Source organism: Vombatus ursinus, unplaced genomic scaffold (genome assembly GCF_900497805.2).
Source record: "Vombatus ursinus unplaced genomic scaffold, bare-nosed wombat genome assembly UNPS02010461.1, whole genome shotgun sequence".
NCBI classification, from domain to species: Eukaryota; Metazoa; Chordata; class Mammalia; order Diprotodontia; family Vombatidae; genus Vombatus; species Vombatus ursinus.
In genome coordinates, this window is record NW_020950239.1 from 10,244,482 (window position 1) to 10,266,452 (window position 21,971).

Below are 21,971 nucleotides of genomic sequence, written 5' to 3' on the forward strand. Positions count from 1 at the left end.
AGCTCCTTGAAGGAGGGGATTCTTTCTTCTTGCATGTATTCCCAGCTCTTAGCCCAGTGACTGGCATGGCATATAGTAAGTGCTTAATAAATAGTTGTTTACTTGACTTGATAATCACCACAACAATGTAAGTGGACACAAGGAAAAAAAGACAGGTAATTATAATGATTAAGCTTGGCTCTGAAGAAGAGGAATAAAGAGTCACCTCCTTCTCAGAGATGGATAACTAAGGGTGTAAAGTACTGAATATACTGTCGGATTGTTATTACATGCATTAGTTTTGTTGTAGTGAGTCTTTTTTCCCCCTCTTTCTTTTTTTATTGTTTCAAGGAATGATTCAAGGGAGAGGAGAAGGGGATATATTTGGAAGTACAGGCAATATAAAAACAAAAGATAGCCATAAATTTTTTTGAAAAAAAAAAGCTAGCAAATGATTTACACATTTTTAGGTTTGAGAGCCTACTGACATTTAATGGTTTATTGCTTCTGTTTTCAAGCAACTGGACTTTTAGGTAAAGGAGTATGTAGTCTGATGTTGCCTCAGTCTCCATATCTGGCTCTGTAGACCACAAAGACTTTCTATAGATAATTCCATTAAAATCCCCACCTTGAGCAAAAGTCATTAATGGTGGAAATATAACCAAGTCCTGAAGCCAGCTGGCCTCCTTCTCCTTGGGGGAAATAAACCTGTTTTTTTTTTCTTTCACAGAAAAATTATGAAAATAAAAACAATCCCAGAAGCATTACCACAGGCTTGGGAAAAGAAATCCATCTATAAATGGCAGGTGGGTGGGTTCAGCACATAGGATGGGGCCGCATAAACAATCTTCTGAGCAACTGAATGGATCTTGTAAGCATGGGGTAGCACCAGATAAAACAGTTAGTGTCAAGGTATGCAAGAAACAAAACATATTTGATCTTAACTTGTTGTTGCTGGTCAAGTGAATAGGAGTATAAAAGAACTGGTTGGATTCCATTAATGCTTTCTATACAGTTAACATCCCATTTAACTTTTTTTTGATCTTAACAATTAATGTGAGCCCAAGTGTGCCCACACATTTACTGTGGAGCCCCTGAGATCAAAGAACCTCTCATTATCTCAGATTTCCTCAGAAGTCAGAGTAACCAGTGAGCTAAAAGATACCTGTATTTCAAGGACTGCCTAAATCTGTGGTTTTAACTATGCCAGCTTTCTTTAGGAAGTCCAGTAACAAAGACATGAACTCATTCATTCATTTACTTTGGCATAACCCCCATTTGCAAAGAATTTAATGAAGCCAGTTTCCCTAATCTCTGAACTAGATCTTTGTCTTACTTCAATAATTTTTATTTGAGAGCTTTGAAACCTGCAGGGTTGAGAGGTGGAAGAGAACTCAGAGACCATTTAATTCATTTTTTCTTTTACAGACAAGGAAACCGAGGCCCAGAGAGACTTAGCAGAAGCAACTAGAGAGAACTGGACCTGGAGTCAGGGACACTTACTAACTGTGTGACTTTGGGAAAGTTACTTAACCTCTGCTTGCCTCAGTTTCCTAAATTGTAAAATGTGGATAATAGTAGCACCTACCCTGAAGGGTAGTTGTGAGGATAAAATGAGATAATATTTGTAAAGCACTTAACACAGTGTCTGGTACATAGGAGGCATTTAATTGATGCTTGCTTGCTTTCTTCCTTTCTTACTGGTAGTGATTAGGAGAACTATATTCTTTCCAATAAGCTAGGAATGTAACTCAACTGAACTTTGATTAACCATTAATCACAACACCCCTGCATAGAAGTATCTATTCATTCAGTAATGAAGCAAATGGGGTGTGTGTGTGTGTGGGTGGTGGTGATGATGGAGGTTGTTAGTTTTATGCTCTATTTCTTCACTTGAATCTTCTAGTTTCTCAGTTAACCAAGAGATGCCCTGGTGAAAATCTAGGGTCTATACATGTACAAAAATATTTATAGCAACTCTTTTTATGGTGGCAAAGAATTGGAAATTGAGAGGATGCCCATCAATTGGGGAACGGCTGAATAAGTTGTAATGAACATTATTGTGATGGAGTACTATTGTGCCATAAGAAATGATGAGCAGGATGCTTTCATAAAAACAAGGAAAGACTTACATGAACTGATGCAAAGTGAAGTGGGCAGAATCAGAAGAACATTTTACACGGTAACAGCAATACCATATAATGATCAACTGTGAATGAAGGCTATTCTCAGCGATACAATGATCTAAGATAATTCCAAAGGACTAATGATGAAAAATGCTATCTCCCTCCACAGAAAGAACTGATGAAGTTGGAATGCAGAGTGAAGCATACTATTTTTCACTTTCTTTACTTTTTTCATGTTTTTTGGTCTGTTTTCTTTCGCAACATGACTAATGTGGAAATATATTTTGCATGTTGCATATGTATAATGTTTATCAAGTTGTTTATTGTCTGGGGGGAGGAGAAGGAAGGAGAGAATTTGGAATGAAAAAATTTTAAAGAATATTAAAAATTGTTTTTACATGCAATTGAGAAAAACAAGCTATTATTTTTTTTAAATCAAGAGTCTAATCAGGCCAAATTATTTCCCAGGATCTTATATAGAAAGATCACTAAAAATGACTTTAACCAAGTTAGTTAATTAGTCAACAGAAACATCATGAGAATGCACAGTTAAATTTTACAGTGATTTGAGTATAAGACTGAGTCTCCAGTGAGTATCACCCATTCTTTTTAAAGGAACTAGTACCTTAATGAAGTGAGAATGGGTCAATCATTCAATCAAAGACTACGTGAAATAAGTACTCACCTGCAAGTATGCTGGGATTGGGTAAGAGAATTTGGTTATGCCCTAGGGGCCTTCGATAAAATATCAGACCAGCTCAAACCAGAGAGATTGGAGTGAGAGAGACAGAAGAGAGCAAGTCCCGGCAAAACTCCTGAGAAGGAACTGCTTAGGAGAGCCCCATGATGATGGCCCAGATCTCCTCCCCACCCTCGATTCCGCCTCCCTTTTTCCCTCCTGTCCCTTGGCAAAAGGAGAGCCTTGTGAACTTTGGAAGGTCCAGAAGATTTTGGACTTCCCACTTCCCCGTTAGCATCATAGCATTGTCTCTTAGGTCATGGGCTTCTGGCAAGACAGTCTATATCCAGAGTTGAGAAGAGACTGGATGGAGGTGATGTGGAAAGGTGACTTCCCAGCTCTATATGGAGCCTAGCAAAAAAGTTATACCATATTGAAGGAGAACTTCTTGTGCAAACCATAAAGGGGAGAATAGGAGAAAAGGAATTTCAGCAGCCAGGGCCTTTGAATTATACCTTAGCCACATGTGCTCTCTGAGCCTGAGCCCACTTTCCTCTGGATTCTTGATATGCTGGTGGGGGAGTATGTCACAGACCTTTGGGGGACATTTGTACTAACTGTTCTTACCACACTACCTCAATAAATATCCACCTTCCAAGAAGCAAATAGACTCTGGGTGTCTGGGGGCTTCAGCATACATACTGATATTCCCTCAAACCCCCTAACTTCTTAATTCTTCAATTTACTCATTTCCCAATCTGTTTCTCCAACTCAGCTACACACAGAGATGATCATACCAGGGATGTTCTGGAGACAGCTCGAATGAGCTCTCATGAGATGATTGTTAAATTTTCAGTGTAAGCATGTATGCCTTAGAAATTGGCAAGCTACAAGTCAGGGCTTGCTTTATTGTTTTTTCAATTATCAGATAATTAATATTTTTAATTAAATTAATTATAATATTATAAATAAGTTAATTACAATTAACATTTTCTCCATCACTTTCTTAAGTCTAGACTTAAGAAAGTGATGGAATAAAATGTTAATGATACAGGTTAAGGTTAAAAGAGTGGCATGCTTACCATTTTTCCCCCTTGGAGAGACATTATCAAACATTTACCAGAATATTCATGATCGTACCCTTGATTATGCCATCACCCATAAATGTTTCACTTCCATGTTCACGAACTCTGAAATTCCTTTATTCAGTCACATTTTGTGCTTCTCTCTGCTTTACAGCTTCTAACCCTATTTGTTTTCCTCACCATGACTTCCAGTTTCTCCACCCCTCAGATCTTTCCTAAGCCATCAACCCCACAGAAACTACATTCCTCTTCCATCCCCATGGAGACCCCTCGGTGAATCAATTTCTTCTTATACAATCCTCTACGCTCCAATTCCTTGCCCTCTTATCCTATCACCAATTATGCCTTGTCAGGCCCCAACTTTGGATTGCTCTCATACTGTGCTGCCTTCCCTTCCATTCATGTGATCCTGAATAGAGCTGGAGAAACTCACAAAACCATTCTGGTTGGGTCCACTGCAAATTTTGTTACATAATCTCAATTGGGCCATCACTACAAAAAAATAATTCTTTTATATCTCCCTATTTGGATTTCTACCCCCCCTCACCATTGTGACTTTTCCTAACCTTTTCATTCCTCCTCAAATTTCCAGTGGTTCACCCTCCCATAACCTCTTGGCTAAGAACTTTGCCTTATATTCAGTAAAAAAACTAGTCATTCCCCGAGAGCTTTTTTGCTTTCTCAACATTTCTCAAGAGCTCTCTCTCTACCTCTTCATCTCACATTATGAATATTTCTTCCTCCACTAACTCTTCTTTCAACTCTGTCATTCATAAAGAGGTAGACCTTCTCTTTGCCAAGGAGAACCCCACTATGAGTGCACTCTTGACTGCATTATTTCCCATCTTCTCTAGCAGATTTCCACCTCAATCATTCCCACTCTCTAAATAATCTGCTGCCTGCAAACATGGCCATGTCTCTCATATCCTAAAAAACAAAATCCTCCCTTGATCTGACCATTCCCACCAGCTATCCTCCTGTACCCCTTCTCTCTTTCATGGCTAGCTCCTTGAGAAAGCTATCTACAATGAGTGCTTCTACTTCCTCTTCTCTGGATTCCCAATAGAGTCTGGATTCTGACCTCATCATTCAACCAAAACTGCCCTCTCTAAAGTTACCAATGATTTCTCAATTGACAAATAAAATAGCCTTTCCTCAGTCTTTTTTCCTCCTGACCTCTCCACAGCCTTTGCCATTGTTGACCGCCTCTCTGTGGATACCCTCTCATCTTTGGTTTTTGTGAAGCTGTTCTCTTCTGGTTGTCTTCTTACTTGACTTCCTGCTCCTTCTCAATCTCTTTTCCTGAATTTTCATCTGTGTCATGTTTACTAAATATGAGTATTCCCCAAGGCTTTGTCCTTCACCTTTTTTCTCCCTTTTTACTATTTTACTTGGTGATCATCATGTCCCATAGATTCAGTTACCATCTCGAGAAGATAATTCTGAGATTGCTTTATTCAGCTCTAATCTCCCTCCTGATCTCCAATCTCACATCACCAACGGGGTCTTGGACATCTGGAACTGGACATCGCATAGCCATCTGAAACTCAACATGTCCAAAACAGAATTCATCTTTTCTCCCAAACCCTCCCTTCTTCTGAACTCTCCTATTACTGTCAAGGGCCCCACCATATTCTCAGTCACCCAGGCTCACAACCTTGGTCTCATCCTGGACTACATTCTCACATTCATTCCACTTATCCAATCTGGTGCTGATTCTACCTTCAAGACATCTCTCCCATATGTCTACTTTTCTCTATTCATACAACTGTCATCCTTGTGCAGGACCTCATCACCCCATGACTAGACTATTGCAATGGTCTGCTGGCTGGTCACCAAGCCACGAGTCTCTCCCTACTCAGCTGCAAAAGATGTAGGTGTGATCATGTCATGGCCCCTGTTCGATAAACCTCCAGGGGCAAATATAAAATCGTCTCTATGGCTTTCAAAACTTTCACAACCTGGCTCCTTTCTACCTTTCTAACCTCCTTACCTTTACTCCCTCAGTGAAAAAAACTATAATAATAAACGCTGTTCTGGCATTCTTGCTGTCCGTCACACATAATCTCCCATCTCCCATCTCTCTGCTTTTTCACTGTCTGTCCTCTGTGCCTGGAATACTCTCCTTCCAAACTTCTACTTACTGGCTTCTTTCAAGATTTGGCTCAAATCCCACCCTCTTCAAGAAGCCTTTTATGACGTTTAAAAAGTCCAAGAGACAGAGTTTCTGGGTAATGAATCATTTTATGAATCACGCTAGCATATAATTAATAAAAGGGTCAGTGCCATTCTTAAATGCCAAAGACCCCCATGGAATCCACTCAATGCTTAAGTCCTTAGAAGAATGGGTGCTCCTGAGGGTAGTGATTGACTCTGATTGGTTATCAAATAATGAGAGAGACTGAATATTATAATGACAGGTGGACGTATTCTAATGAGAGGCTGGGGGGATGTGACTTTGATCACTCAGTTTTGGTCAAAAAGAATTATCTGTGTCCATATCGCCCGCCTGTCAAAAGGGAGAATCCACATTTTCCCAGACCAGTATGAGTAAAACACTCTGGACTTGAATTCATTAAGTCATGTAAACTAAACTTTCTTTACCTTTTGAACAGATCTGAGTTTTCCCTCTCATTATCAGCACTGCACTTCAAAGGCTGCCTGAATAGCCTACAGGAGCTGATTTCTGAATGAGGAAGTAAAAAGGGGGAAAACTTTGGTCCTAATTCAATAATTAGTTATTAATACAAGAGAGAAATAATTATTTTCTCACTTCCTTGGTACCCAGCTTCTTCCCATTGCTAATGCCTTCCCTCTGAGATTACTTTCCATTTACACCGCATCTATCTGACTTGAATATAGTTGTATTCATGTGGTCTCTAATGTTTCACATTAGAATGCGAATTCCTTGAGATCAGAGGCTGGCTTTTTGCTTTTCTTTATATCCCTTAAGACAGCTATGGTGCCTGGCAGATAGTAAGAGCTTAATAAATGATATTAGCTGATGATCGTAATGGAAAGCACGATAGTGGCTTATGAAAAAGACATCCCCCCAGCTCATTCGAGTTACCTCTAGAACCCTGAGGGGACATAGCCATGCTTTGGGGACCCACATCATTTAAGTGAACAGGAGTTGGGATAGTCCCCTCAGAGCATGTGCTAGACAAGGTCTATAGATAACCTACACATTTGACTCTTGTTGAATTGTAAGGGACCTCAGAACTCATTTACTCTTGCCCTCTACCCCATTCCGGAATTCTCTCTACAATGTTCCTGACAAGAGGTCATCCAGTTTCTGAACACTTCCATTAATGCGGGGCTCACTACTTTCCAAGTTAGCTTACTTCATTTTTTAACAATTTTAGTTGTTACACAGCTCTTCTTTATATTGAGCATAAACCTTTAAGTTCCAACAATTTTTCTTAGCTTTCTGCTTTGGAGTCAAGGAGAGCAAATTTAGGTCTCTTTTCACTTGACTGCCCTTGCAATGCTGGAAGCCAGAGATCAGGACCTCTCAAAGACCTCTCTTCTCCAGACTTAGCATCCTGAGCATCTTCACTGTTCCCTGTATGGCATCATCATTCTACTTTCACCATTATGATCACTGTACTTTAGATGGAGTACAATTTGTCAATGTTACTCCTAACACATAGCCTCCAAATGCAAGCTCAGCACTCCATACCTGGTCTGACCTCCCCTGTTCTCTACCTTATATTTCTATTAATGCCAAATGTTGCATCAATTTTTTAGTAGTCATCTCACATTGTAGGTACATATTAAGCTTATATTCCTTTAGCCTCCTCACTTCATTTTTTACTTTTCGTGATGAATTATGTTGTTAAGCCAGGTGTCCCTCATTTCATATTTGTGTAACACATCTCTTTTTACTATATGTGTGGGACCTTATAATAATTTTCTTTATTTTTGTTGGTTTTAGCTGATCATCCCAGGTAGTCAATATTCTTTTTAATCTTTATTCATCCAATTATAATAATAAACTCCACTCCTACTTCCTTTCAAAAAAAAATCTTACCTTTTACCTTACTGATCTCAAACTCATATGTTATGAGAACACTCATTTCCTCTTTGCTACCCCTCAGAACATTTATCTATCTTTTTCCAGGTGAGATGGCCTTTGTCCCTCCCAAGGTTAATCTCTCCGTTTATATCCTTGATCCCACCCCTTCCTGGCGCTCCCAGGACCTTGCCTCACTAAGTTATCCCTTCTTCATCTTCAATCCCCACCCCCTCTCTCCGGGCTCTTTTTCCACATATATGTTTAGTTCTTCCTTTACAACAGACTAAAAAAATCATCTGCCTTTGACTCTAACATAACTTCAGCCTATCTTCTTCCTTTTCCGTTCTAAATTTCATTTAAAACATTCTAACTCAGCAACCCTCAAACTTGGGGTTACTCATGAAACAACTGTCAGAGTTGCTGTTGCCTGGGAAGTCTCCCTTTTTTGGTTTAACTGTATTACAGAATTAAAACTGTGTAGGGAACTCAAAATTCCCCTTCCCCCACAAAGCAGTACACTGTCTTTGAGCTAGTCTCGGGCTAAAATGGGCACCTGTGCCATGTGTTTCTGCAGCAAGTAGTCATTAACTCCTCTTGAGGCAGCTGGGGAAGGAAGATGGGAGACATTCCCCTCACCCATTGATGAATTTCAGAAAAAGGAACAAATGGGGAGATTCTGAAAATTGAGCTCTCTCCTTGAGTTGATCTCCTTCCTAGCTCACTTTATAGAGACAAAGAAGGAGGAGGAGGGTAACTCCTCTGACAAGAATCTAGTCCCCTGACTTAGTCCACAATCACCTTGAAGTCTGCTAACCTCTAGTCACTTGGAACCAACTGACGGAGTTGTCGGGGTCCTCTCAGCAAGGAGCGCTACTATATACTTGTCTGTCTCCACAGGAAGCACCCTTCACATACTTTGCAGGGGGACCCAGGCGTTGCTGCAGAGGGGGTGGACGACCAGGGATCATCATCACTGCTCTTTCCTCCGGACCCCCTTTGTCTCTGCAGACTTAATTAGCCAGAATCCTGCCAGGAGAAAGCAGTGCAGCCCAGCTCCCTCCACAGCTATTCTAACAAAGACCTAAGAGTGCTGGACAAATCAGGAACCTAAGCAGAAACTACCATGGGGCACCCTGTAGCCCAGGATCCCAAACTTGATTCAAAAGCAAGTGACCAGAGCAGGAATCATGGAACAGGGACCCACAGCCCATGCTAGGAAGAGGGGCTGAAGGCTGTTCTGATTCTGGAGTGGGGGATCACTGACTCAACCCTTCTCCTCCCCCCCAAACCTCACCAGAGTAAGGCTACAGACTCTGGTCAGAGAGGGTCTCACAAATTCAGCTCTGTTGCTTAGAACAGGACCAAGGGATCACAGACTTAGGCCTTTTCCTCTCGATCTTTGTCTCCTACATAATGGACAGCTATCCCTTCCACATCTCGGGGGTTAGGGGCATAGTGCCCCCATGACCCGGAAATCCACAGAAAATTTTTTGGCCCTCCCTTTGTGTCAGAGAAGAAGTCTGATTTTTTTTCTTTTATGGGGTGCTTACAGTACTTTATTATAAAATTTGGTTGATATTATATACTACTATCCATATATTTCACGCATTTCTGAGTTTCTAAACTTTTTCTGTGTCATCTGCTGGCCTTTGCATGTTGTCTGTAGTTCCCACAAAACTCCCCACAAAACTCCCCCCTGAACTTCCCCTCCTGCTTGGCTCCCAATCATTTTGCCTCTTCCCCTCTCCCCCGCCTACAGCCCCTAAATCCTACATATTTAGAAATTTCTAAGCTAATGGTCTATTTCCTTCCTGTGACATTAGAAGTGGGAAGCCCACCAGGTGCTCCGGAGTGAAACCCTACCCCCCTTCCTTGTATTGCCCGAGCTGCTCCGATGTGTGGGGTTTGGAACTCACTCTTCCCTGAATCCAGTTGGGAGGAGCCACTAGAACTTGGGTCCAAGGTTTAGCATCTCACAGAATCATCCATCACCTTCCTCCTCCTGCTGTGCCTTCCCATCAGGGCTGTGCTGGAGCCAGCCTTTGCTGTAGAGCTGATTGTTAAATTTTGTGTGAACAGTTATGCCTTGGAAATTGGCAAAAGGCTACAAAACAAGGCTTGATTTATTTTGATTTACTTTGATTTATTATTGTTTTGGTGATTGTCTAGACTTAAGAAAGTGTTGCTAATGAAGATTAAACTGAAAAGTGTGTCCTGCTACATGTTCCCCCTGGAGAGCTGGTTGTTAAATATTCACCAGCACATCATCACCTTCAATCATCACACTTGAGACCCAGAGATGTGTCTTTGTTGAGAGGGAAACAATTTTCCCTCTTTATTTATTTATATTTATTTTATTTATTTATATTATCTCTCTAGTGACTATGATTGAGTGTACCCTTTGTTCTTCATCCCTCCTTATATCTCTGGGCATCTCTTATATTTTTCCTAGTAAATGGTAGAGTCAGGATTCAAACCTCAAGTTATCTTTCTCTACAGTCCCATCAAAACTGGACTTCCTCATCTTTTAATAATTTTGACAATTTAGTAGGTATAAAGTAATGTCTTGTAGTTGTCTTAATATTCATTTATCTGATTATTAGAAAATTTTAACAATTTTTACATAGTTTTCATTTTCTTCTTCAAAAATTGTTCATGCTCTTTAACTATTTCTTCCCAATATGTTTTTGAGGGGTGCAGATACACTTAGAGTTGTAACCCTGCTTCCATCCATGCCTGGAGTGGTGTTTCTGAAGGACAACTTTGTGTCCTGAAGATGTGATACTGCATCAGTTTAAGGGGATATGACTCAATTGTCAGTAAGAACAGCTGCAATGCTACATAAGTAGGGGATTGTTGATTGGTTGTTGTCCTTGGTGTTCGAAGAGGACCAAAATGACATCACTATGTTGGGGTCAAGATACAGTGTGTCTGGCTGTGACTGATGAGACCAATATGAACTTAGAAGGCTGGGCACAAATAGTTCATATGAACATTTGGAGTAGAGATGTTGAACACATAAGTAGAAGGAGGACCCTGAAAAAGACAGAGAGAGAGAGAGAGAGGTGAACCATAGAGTTTTGAATGGTGAAGTATTGCCCTGGAGCATGCAGGGGAAGCTAGCCCCCATCATGATTCTTGATTTGTAGCATCTGTAGTTCTCAAGACTGCTAAGAGCAGGCGCTCCCTTCATGACATCATTCTTCTAGTTTGAGCTGAGGGCTTATCTCACTCCCAGCTGAAGAACTCACTTTTCCTCATCTGTATAACTTGTGTGGTTTCTGTTTGCTGCTTTTTTTGATTAAAAAAAAAGATTTGCTTACTGGAAGCCTAATTCTAATTCCTTCTTTCTGTTAATTTCCTATTTATCTTGTATAAAGCTTGCATTGTATAGATTTGCATGGTGTGTCCCCCATTAGTTTGTAAGCTCCTTGAGGGCAGGGACAGTCTTTTGCTTTTCCCCAGCACTTAGCACAGTGAAGTAAGCACTTGATAAATGTTTATTGATTGATCGGTTGACTATGATGTGTAACCAGTGTTTGGTGGAAAAGGACTAACCTGATAAGTATAAAATAAGGGCTATCCCTAACCCATTGAAAGCAACGAGACAAAGTGGCATGTGTCTTGACATGTGGGAAGTGTCTGCATTGGAAAGGGCGGTCACCAGGAAGAAGAATAAAATACCTGATTAGCAGCATTGCAAAACTGCTTTATGTTCTGATAAGGCTTAAACATTAACTTCCCAACTGATCATAATTGTAGTTATAAATCACTGAATCTTGTTCATCTTGTTAACGCTTGTGATTCTCCCATGTTTAGCATTTCTTTTAGTGCAGGAATAAATTACCTTTCCATTAACCATTTCATATCATACTTTGGGTATCTTTGTTACTACCCATTTTTGGGGAGGGAAACTGAGACTTTTACTATAATTAGTACCATCCTTGGGACACTGAAGCAGGGGATTATTAGCAAGCCAATAAGCATGAGAATAGTGAGCCAAATTTCCCTAATTAGGAGTCAGGCTGAACTCAGTCCACAAACCACCATCTTTGGGTATAGGTTAGGAACCAATGGATGTTCCAGCTCTTTTGGGCTCAGGCAAATAGTCTCTTAGTGCTAGACATATGACCTTCTCTCTCCTTTCTTTGTTTCTTCCTTTCTTCTTCCCTTGCTTCTTTCTTTCCTTGCTTTTCTGTCTTTTTCCTTCCTTCCTTTCTCTTTCCTCTCTTTCCTTTTCTTTTTCCTTCTTTCCTTTTTTCTTCCTTTTCCTTCTTTCTTTTTCCTTCCTTTCTCTTTCCTTTCTTCTTTCCTTTTCTTCTTTTTTTCCTTTCTTTCTTTCTTTTCCTTCCTTCTTTTCTTCCTTCTCTCTCTCTATCTTCATCTATTTCTGTCTCTCTCTTTTGGCTTGATGGGGGAGGGGGATGGGAGATGGTGGGTTTGCACATGTAGCTATGATCTATTTCAGAAAGGATCTACTCTAACTAGGCTCAGTAGGCAACCTTGATCTCCATTAGCATCGTCACAGCATTCTATCTGTGTATTGTACTTTTCAAAGGAAGTTCTAAAATTTTTTTTCCAAAATGTTCATTAATTTCCTGCAAGCCCCTTTGAGGACTGGTATTGGTGAACTGATTAGAGAGAGATTAAAGGATGACTGAAGACCCCACACCAAGGAAGAGGCAGAGCTCAGTCTTGATTGGGAAGGGCTGAATGGTGGCGACTTTGAGCAGTAAGACAGGCTTCCCCTCTCAGATGCAAACCTAAGACTTCTGTGATTATTCAGGCTTCATTCTACCCCGTAATTTAGCCTTTGAAGTTTGAAGATGCCAATTATTTACTTTAAGAGCAGTCATTTTGTCATTTGGGGAAGTTGAAAAGCTATGTATGATGAATAAATCCAATCAAAAGCAGAAGTGGTTACATTTCCTTGGAATCTTCTTTGAAAAATCAACAATACAAGTTCCCTTTTAGAAAATTTTAACATGTTTCTTTTAGTGTTGTCAGAAAATGCAACTTATTAGTCCTTTAATGGTTTCAGACAATGTAATAATAATTAACATTTAAAGAGGGCTTTAAGGTTAGCAAAGTGTTTTATAAATATTAATCTATTTTACTCTCACAATGACCCTGGATGGTAGGTACTATTATTATACCCATTTTACAGATGATGAGACTGAGGCAGACAGTGGTTAAATAACTTGTTCAGGCTCACACAATTAATGTGTCTGAGGCTGGATTTGAACTCAGGTCTTCCTGACTCGAGGCTCAGTTCTCTAGCCATTGGGAAACCTACCTGTGTCAGCAATCACCTATGTAATTAATTCACTTAACTTCTGCCTCCGCCCAATTTCCTCATCTGTAAAAAGAGGCCGAGAGGGTTTAAGTGACTTGCCCAGGATCACACAGCTAGCAAGTGTGTCTCAGGTTGGATTTGAACTCAGGGCTTTGTGTTACTTCAAGTTCAACATTCCATTTTTCTGAGTTTGATCATGGATAAGCGTGCTGGTTAGTCTCCCCAACTCCAGACTTCTCACTGCAGTTGATCCTATATACCATTACAACCCTGATCTTCCTTTAACATATCACTGGCTTGCTTATGAATCGCTGCCACATCCCGACTATTTTGCAGAATCAAATAAAACCAGCAATATTAATAGCTAATGTTTATATAACACTTACTGGGGTGTTGAGGTAGCCATAGGTACAAATATTGAGATCTGCCTATACTAAAGCGGGTCCCCCACTAGGGGTAGGGCCCCAGCACATGTCTCTAATTTGCCTCCATACTCGCAAGCCATTTCACTAACTTTGAAATTAAACTTCTATTTGATTCCGGACTCTCCTTTCTCTAGCCTGCCCTGTTCAGCTTCAGCCATCCACAGGTTAGAGGCCGGTTCAGTCCATTTGATACCTCCTTCCTATACTGAGGTCCTCAGTGACTCAGCCTCTGGTGAAAGTCCTATCACTACAGAAAGGGTTCAAGAACAGGCCCCATGGACTGCAACATATGCCTGCCCCCAGAAGGCCAGACCGTTGTTGTTCAGTTCTGTTTGACTCTTGAGTTTTCTTGGCAAAGATAATGGAGTGATTTGTCATTTCCTTCTCCAGTTCATTTTACAGATGAGAAAACTGAGGCAAACAGGGTTAAGTGACTTACTCAGGGTCATATAGCTGGGAAGTGTTTGAGGTCATATTTGAACACAGATCTTCCTGACTCTAGGTCTGGCACTCTATCTCCATGCCACCTAGCTACCCCAGGGCCAGTCTAGTAAGTGCAAAAAGGCTCTTCATTGGAGAGTTGCCTGCCATTGTTTTGGGGCATAGTAACCCCTAAAGGCAATCAACCAGGGTGGGGAAGGATATGATACCAACGAAACCATGAATCTTTTGAAGTGTATGGGGAACAATTACATTTTGTTTTATTGTGTTTGCTGGGAGGAGGTGTGGTATACAAAATTAACGATGGAGTCAGAGGATTTGGCTTCAGTGCCAACTCTCTAAGACTTTAAGATGTAGGCAGCTGCAAAGGGCTATAAAGCTGGATATGCCCTTTGACCTAGCAATACACTATTAGGTCTGTATCCCAAAAGAGATAAAAAACAAAAAGGAAAAGGATCTAGATGTATAAAAATATTTATAGCAGCTCTTTTCTGGTGGCAAAGAATTGGAAATTGAGGGGATGTCCTTCAATTGGGGAATGGCTGAAAACGTTGTGGTATATGATTGTGATGGAATACTATTGTGCTCAGAAAAACCTGGGAAGACTTACATGAACTGATGCAAAGAGAAATGAGTAGAACTGGGAGAATGTTGTACACAGTAACAGTAATACCACATGAAGATCAACTGTGAATGACTTAGCTATTCTCAGCGATACAATGATCCAAGAAAAATCTAAAGGACTTAACAATGAAAAATTCTATCCACCTCCAGAGAAAGAACAGATGGAGTCTGAATCCAGATCAAAGCATACTTTTTAAACTTTCTTTATTTTTCTTGGGTTTTTATTTTGGTCTATTTTCTTTTACAGTATGACTAGTATGGAAATACGTTTTGTATGACCACACATGGATAGTCTATTGCTTGCCTTCTCAATGAGGAGCATGGGAAGGGAAGGAGAGAATTTGGAACTCAATTTTTAAAATGAATATTAAAAATTGTTTTATATGTAATTGGGGAAAAATAAAATACTAAATAAAATGAAATTTAAAAAAAAGATTCAGAGAGCTATTGATTAGCATTGGTAGAGCTACCAGACATGCTATTTGTGTGCCCTTGGGCCTCAGTTTCCTCATCTGTAAAATGATAGAAGTGGACTACATGACCTGTAGGAGATACATTTGTTCTGATTCATTTAAAAAGAGTATTCATTATTCACAAATGTCTAGTCATTTTTCATCCCTCCTTCCAGCTGGGGCAAGGCAAAATTTCATCTTTCAGCAGTTTATACCAGTCAGTGCCCCTTATCACTTTTCTGCCAGAAGTCACACTTGTTATTTTTCAGCTGAGTTTTTTTAAAAGTGAGAGAAACTGGGCTGAAGTGTTAATGGGAAAAAGTCTGCATTACAGACAGAAGAGAGAATAAGTAATATTTCTATAGGGCAGATATGCTGCTACCAAATATGATGTTATGAAGGGACAAATTGCCTTTCCTTTGGTAACATTTGGTAAATCTTGAAGGACATTGTATGCAGGAACAACAGTATTGTTTTAAGAATGGCTTTGAATGAATAAGCTATTTTGTCTATTATAAATACTCAAATTAATTTTAGAGGATATGTGAAGAAAGATGCCATCTGCATCCAGAGAAAGGACTGATAAATAGAAATTACACACACACACACACACACACACACACACACACAGACACACACCTATTTGTGTCTAATGGTAGCCATCTCTGGGATGGGGGGAGAAAATAAAAAAAATTTCCATGATAATTTCGTTGTATATTTGAAAGGAATAGCAAATTGTGCATAGCAGATTTGCAGTTTCATGCATAATTGTCTTTTTATTGTGCTATGTTATGGAAATTTTTGTTCTATGCCATAAATTAAAAATAAAATTAAAGAAAAAGAAGGAAATTACAAACCACTCTGGTATCTTTGCCAAAAAAACAAATAAACCAGCCCAAATAGGGTCATGAGAAGTCAGACACGACTGAAAAACACAAACTCAAAAGTAATAAAACTACTTTAATGCTTTAAAATTGTTAAATCCTAAAACGAATATAATTTATTATAAATATACGCACCACGCAGTGTTTGTATTTATACATACATATATAATTTATTTGTACACACATGTACACATGTGGATTCTAAATGGTAAGTGTGTTATTATATCGGTGTACATAGGCTTGCTTTATCATATATTTTGGGTTGTTTGGGCCTCTCTGGAATGCTTCCATTGCAGAGGAGGACAAACAAGCCTGACATTGTCCATACCTTTGTCATTTTCCATTTTTATCATCTCTGGCCTCCACATGCAATTGCAATGAATTATTTTTTTTCATAAACCTAATAACCAAATGTGCTCTACAGACATTGTTTGTCTTTTATTATTTGTGTGGGTTTCAGACAGTGCTAAATAGTTTTATATGACTCAGAGGAGACCATAAAACGGACTGCCCTTCCTGCAGTAAGTATGTGTGTGGGGGGGCTCCTCTGTCTTAGCATTTGTCTAGCTTTATTGCATTTTCTAGGAGTTTCCGAAGCTGCTTTATGGAGTCATCTTTCTGGTCGGATGCTGGGATATGAGATGACATTTTGCCTGCATTGCTCAAGTTATTATACAAAAGTGCAGCCTCCTGCCTAGGTAGTATACTGGGTTGGTTTTCTTTCTGATGGACAAAAAAAGGACTTGTAAGTTAAATTGAATTCTAGCTGAGGGAGAAAATGAAATGTTTTCTTTGCTCTGCTTGCCATGTGGAACCAAAAAAAATCCCTAAGTTTCACTCTAACAGAGTTATTCTCTTATACAAAAATCCAAGGAGTGAGATGTTGAGAAGGTGGGCTATTCTAAAAGTGCTAAGTAATGGTAGTTATATTCTGTGAGACATTGAGCTAACTCTTCAGTCACCACTGACTCCTAGTGCTCTCAGGGATTAATATTGGTGGTCTTCTTACCACATGGCCATCTAGCTTGCAAGGCCTACTTTGGGTGGGGGGCAGGGTGGCAATGTTGACTCCACCCTCCATCACCATGTGTGGTCTGCCATTTTTTTTTTGTTTGAGAATATGATTTCATTGACGTAGGTAATTCACAGATCAATAGCTACCTGCATCTTCTAGTCCTTATAGAATTCCTCAGGGCATTGGATGTCTTGTCCAGGATCACACAGCCACAACAGTGAAACTCAAACTCATGTCTCTCTGACTCCGAGGCTGGTTATTAATTTACTTCATCATGCTACCTCTTCATTTGTTGTTGCTGTTTCTGACTCTTCATGGCTCAGTATGGGATTTTCTTGGCAAATAATGGAATGGTTTGCCATTTCCTTCTCCAGTGGATTAAAGCAAACAGAGGTTAAGTGACTTGTCCAGGGTCACACAGCTCCCGAGTGTCTGATGCCAAAGTTGAACTTGAATCTTCCTGACTCCAGAGCCAGCATACTATTCACTGAGCCACCTAGCTACCTCCATATGCCTATCTCCCCATTACCATCAGTTAAATGAGTATATTTTTAATCCTTCATAGATGGTACAGTGGATAGATTACTGGGCTTGAAATCAGGAATACCCATCTTCCTGAGTTCAAATCTGGCCTCAGATATTTACTAGCCGTGTGACCCTGGGCAAGTCACTCAACTCTGTTTGCCTCAGTTCCTCATTTGTAAAATGAGTTGGAGAAGAAAATGGCAAGCCACTCCAGTATCTCTGCCAAGAAAACCCCAAAAGATGTCACAGAGAGTCAGACATGACCAAATCGACTGAACACACTCCACCAGAGGCCTGGAGAGATAGGGGCTGAAGTCACTGAGGAGACAGGAGATACTGCCACAACTCTCAATGATACTAGTGCTCTGCCCCATCCCTGGCCCTGGAATAAAGGCGAATACAAACGGCCAAGGGCTAGACAGAACCATAGGTCTTCTTCTCCACATGACCTTCCCAATTGCCATTACCATCAGCCCCCTTGGGCCTAGATCTGCCCCCCAACAACTGTGATGGATAGATGAAGTAAGGCTGATAACAATGACTGATATTTATGTAACACCTTAAGATTTTTAAGGAATTTAATATTCATTATTTCATTTGATCCACGCATCAACCCTGTGAGATTTCATCTAGATACCATTTATCCTCATTCTACTTTTACTTATCCCTATTATAAATCCCTCTTTGGAGGCAACAGTGTAGAGTAGCGGATAGAGTGCCAGGAAGACCTGGGTGCAAGCCCTGTCTCTGTGCCACACACTGGATGCATGACCTTGGGCTTAACCTCTCAGCTCTGGAGGCAATTCTATAAATGGCAGAGAATGTGCTGGTCTACGTTGGTACACGGTCTTTCCATGTCCAAGAATTCCCATACCACTGAAATCACAGATGAAGCTCCTATTCCTATCTCTACAAATGAGGAAATTAGAGCTCTCAGATGTTAACTGACTTGCTCACATTACACAGCTAATAAATGTTTGAATGTTTACAAAACATGTCATCTGCTGATAGCTGTCCCCATATACTTTGGATTAATGATTGCCTTCATATGCTATGTTCCCAGCTAATATCACCATTGAGCCTCCTGTTACTGGCTCTTGTCAGTTGAATACCCTCATCAACTGGCTAAGGTGTGCAAGCATCTAACATCTACTCTCCATTTTGACATCTGCTAAGATAAAAATACTTGTCTTGTTACAGCTCCTAGCACACTCTTATCCCTATCCTTATACCTGTTCTTCACCTTAACTCTGTTATTGTTGTTGAGTTGTGTCCAACTCTTCATGACCCCCAAAGATATTGGAGTGGTTTGCCATTTCCTTCTCCAGCTCATTTTACAGATGAGGAAACCGAGGTAAACAGGGTTAAGTGACTTACTCAGGGTCACACAGCTAGTAAGTGTCTGAGGCTGGATTTGAACTCAGGAAGAGGAGTCCTCCTGACTCCAGGTCCAGCACTCTATGAACTATGGGACCACCTAGCTGCCCCCATATCCTATCCTTAACCCCATCCCTAACTCTGTCCCTATCATTAACCCCCTCCCTATTCATATCTTTAGGTGGCCAGGTTGCTCAGTGTATAGAGTGCTGAGCCTGGAGCCAGGAAGACCTGAGTTCAAATCTGGCCTTATGTCCTATCTCTGTTTTCTCTCTCTAACCTCACCCCTACTGGTCTAGTCTTCACTGCCATACCTTTCCATGGAGTCCTCTGTAATCTTTGTTCACAAATTCCCCTTTATCCTCTATCTCTCCTTTTCACACTCTTTTCATCTTCTTACACATAAGAAAAACAAGTTTTTGTGTTGTATGAAAGGAGAGAAGGTTAGCACTCCCCTTGATAAGGATGGAAGAGGTCCTAGTGGTCTTTACAACACAGATATGATTAAGGCATTGTCACCTACTCTGTGGCATGTAACCATGTTTTTATCCTCTCAAAGTTGGGCCCTAAATCTAGTCCCTGCTTTATATCTGGGCCCTGCAGTCTTTTCTGTCAGATTTGTGTCTTCCAGACTTCAGGTCATTCACCTAGAGTTGATAGCAAACAGCAGATACCAGCCAATGTCCCCACATCATTCCCTGGATGCAGCTTGTGCTTGGTTCCAGTCAACCTCCTTTTTGGGACCCCCTCGAGGCAGGGACAACTCTACGCCCCTTGCCAGCAGGAAATAGTTTCAGAAACCGAGATCTTCGCCCTTTACTCCAAAAGAATTTGGGTCCCATTTGTTTGAGGAGGGAATGATGGGGTTGGGATCTGGGCCCCAGAAAGGAAAAACCCTGAACTTTCCCACAGGACCAAATCTCTGGCGTTTGCCTGAGGCTATAATCCCATCAACTGGCCTTTCATTGTGGCTACACCCAATCTCCCCTCCATTGTCTTACCTCCCTATGGTCCCTGGCCATTTCCCCTTCCATCCAGTTCTCCTTAGGCCCCTCCTCCCATCACTCCAAACTATTTCGCCACTCCTAGATCCCTCCCACAGGCTTTCTGTATATAAGGTCCATCTTGTCTCCACTGAGAAGCTTAGATTCTAAAATCTCAACTTCCATTCCACTTTGGCCACATAACGGGACTAGATCTCACCATCACTTATGTCCATTATCCAGAACTCTAACCATACTCTCTCCTCTTTCCATCTTTCCTTGGGACTCACTTCTCCTAACTTTGACCTAATTCTTCCATGACCTCAGGTTACCTCTCCTACTCTATCACCCTTCTCTGGCTTCACTTTTCTGCCTTTGTTTCTATTGTCAGTTAACATTATCATATACTCCTGAAACCTTTGGTAACTTGTCTTATTCAGACATTTACTAGCTGTGTGACTTTGGGCAAGTCATTTAATCTATCTGTGCCTCAGATAGAGGCACTGAGATTAAAATGGAGATGAATAATGGCACCTTTCAGAAGGAGTGCTTGGGAGGATCAAATGAAATAATATATGCATAACAAAGTGTTGCAGAAATTTTGGCTGATAGTGTTCAATCCGTAGACCCTATAACCAGAGAGACTCCCTTGAGGCCAGCTGAAGGATGTGATTTCACAGTATATGACAATGACTTTATGGACTTAACAGTTAACCATACTGCACAAATTTTCCTTCCTACAAATAACATATCTGGGATAGAGAATCATATTCAGAGTGTCACAGTAGATGTCACAAAAGGTGATTATACTACTAAAAATCCAGGGACAAAGAGAATCTGTAGAAACCAACAGAATGTTCCATGTCAAGACCCTTCAGAAAATCTTGAGGATGAAATAGACATTACCAGAAGCCACATTGGGATGACAGATACTCACCCAGCATCACAGGCTTCCAACCAAGGCTCTGTGACATTGGCCTTAGCCCAGAATCTACATATCCTGGCCTAGTATTTCAAGGTGTTAAAACAATTTTCTTCTCTAGTAATGATGCCACAGAAATGACCAAAAGTCTTACACCCAAAAGAGATAATAAAAATGCATGTGTCAATAATTTAACTCAAAAGTATCCAAATCCAGGGAAGGCCAAAACTTCAGCTAGCCTCATGCCTGCCTTATCTTCACCTGTTCCTTATATTACCCTGATAGACTCCCACAAAGAACTCCAAGGAGCATAAAGTGTTTACTACTGTAAGTGTTTACTATTAGTCCTTCTGCTGTGCTGGGAAATTGTAGAATTAAAAGGCAAGCAAATTATAGTGCCCTTGAAGGTGTAATGAACTTCACCCATACTACTCTGTTCCCTTCCTTGTTCTTTATGGTTTTTCCTGGCTTAATTTTATTGGTATTCTCATCGTATTTTTATGGTTTGGCAACAGAGGATGGGTTGGATAGAAGCTCTATTTGTTAACTGCGTAACTGATCATCTAAAATGATCACAGTATAACTGAGGGTAATGGAGGGCTACATTTGTGAAGGCTTGTTTGGAATGGCTATGGATGGAGTAAAGATGCTTTTGGAGCACTGGCTCAAGCTAAGACTACTTGTCCTTGAGCTTCAGGGATTCAGTAAAAAATTTTCCCCGTAATCTACATTGATATTTCAAGGTGTAAGTTGCTTTCACCAGCAGCCTTCCTGTACAGTTATCCCTCCCACATCATATCTTTCCCCATCATGGTTTTGATATATCACTGGCCATCATAAGAAATTAATTAAATGAGATTTTTTTGAGAGTTTTGCAGAAGTCGCAGATGACACATAAAGGCCACGGAAAATGACACGGAAAAAGTTTAGAAATTCAGAAATGCATAAAATATATGTATAGTATAATATAGTATTATAAGAATAGTATATAGTATAATATAATATAATATAATAAAATATAATATAGTATAACAAAATAAAATATATATATAGCATTGTATAATATCAACATATTTTATCTTTTAATATCATAATAATTCATACTTCTTCTCTGGTCCAAAGGAAAAGCCAAAAGTTTTT

At 40.2% G+C, this 21,971-nt stretch overlaps 1 non-coding gene across 1 annotated transcript; it reads left to right on the plus strand.

Moving 5' to 3' along the window:
* The first annotated feature begins 19,347 nt into the window (after window positions 1–19,347).
* Window positions 19,348–19,475, plus strand: LOC114037683. Its single transcript, XR_003568488.1, has one exon. It is a non-coding gene; the product is annotated as a U6atac minor spliceosomal RNA (small nuclear RNA).
* Window positions 19,476–21,971: the final 2,496 nt, after the last annotated feature.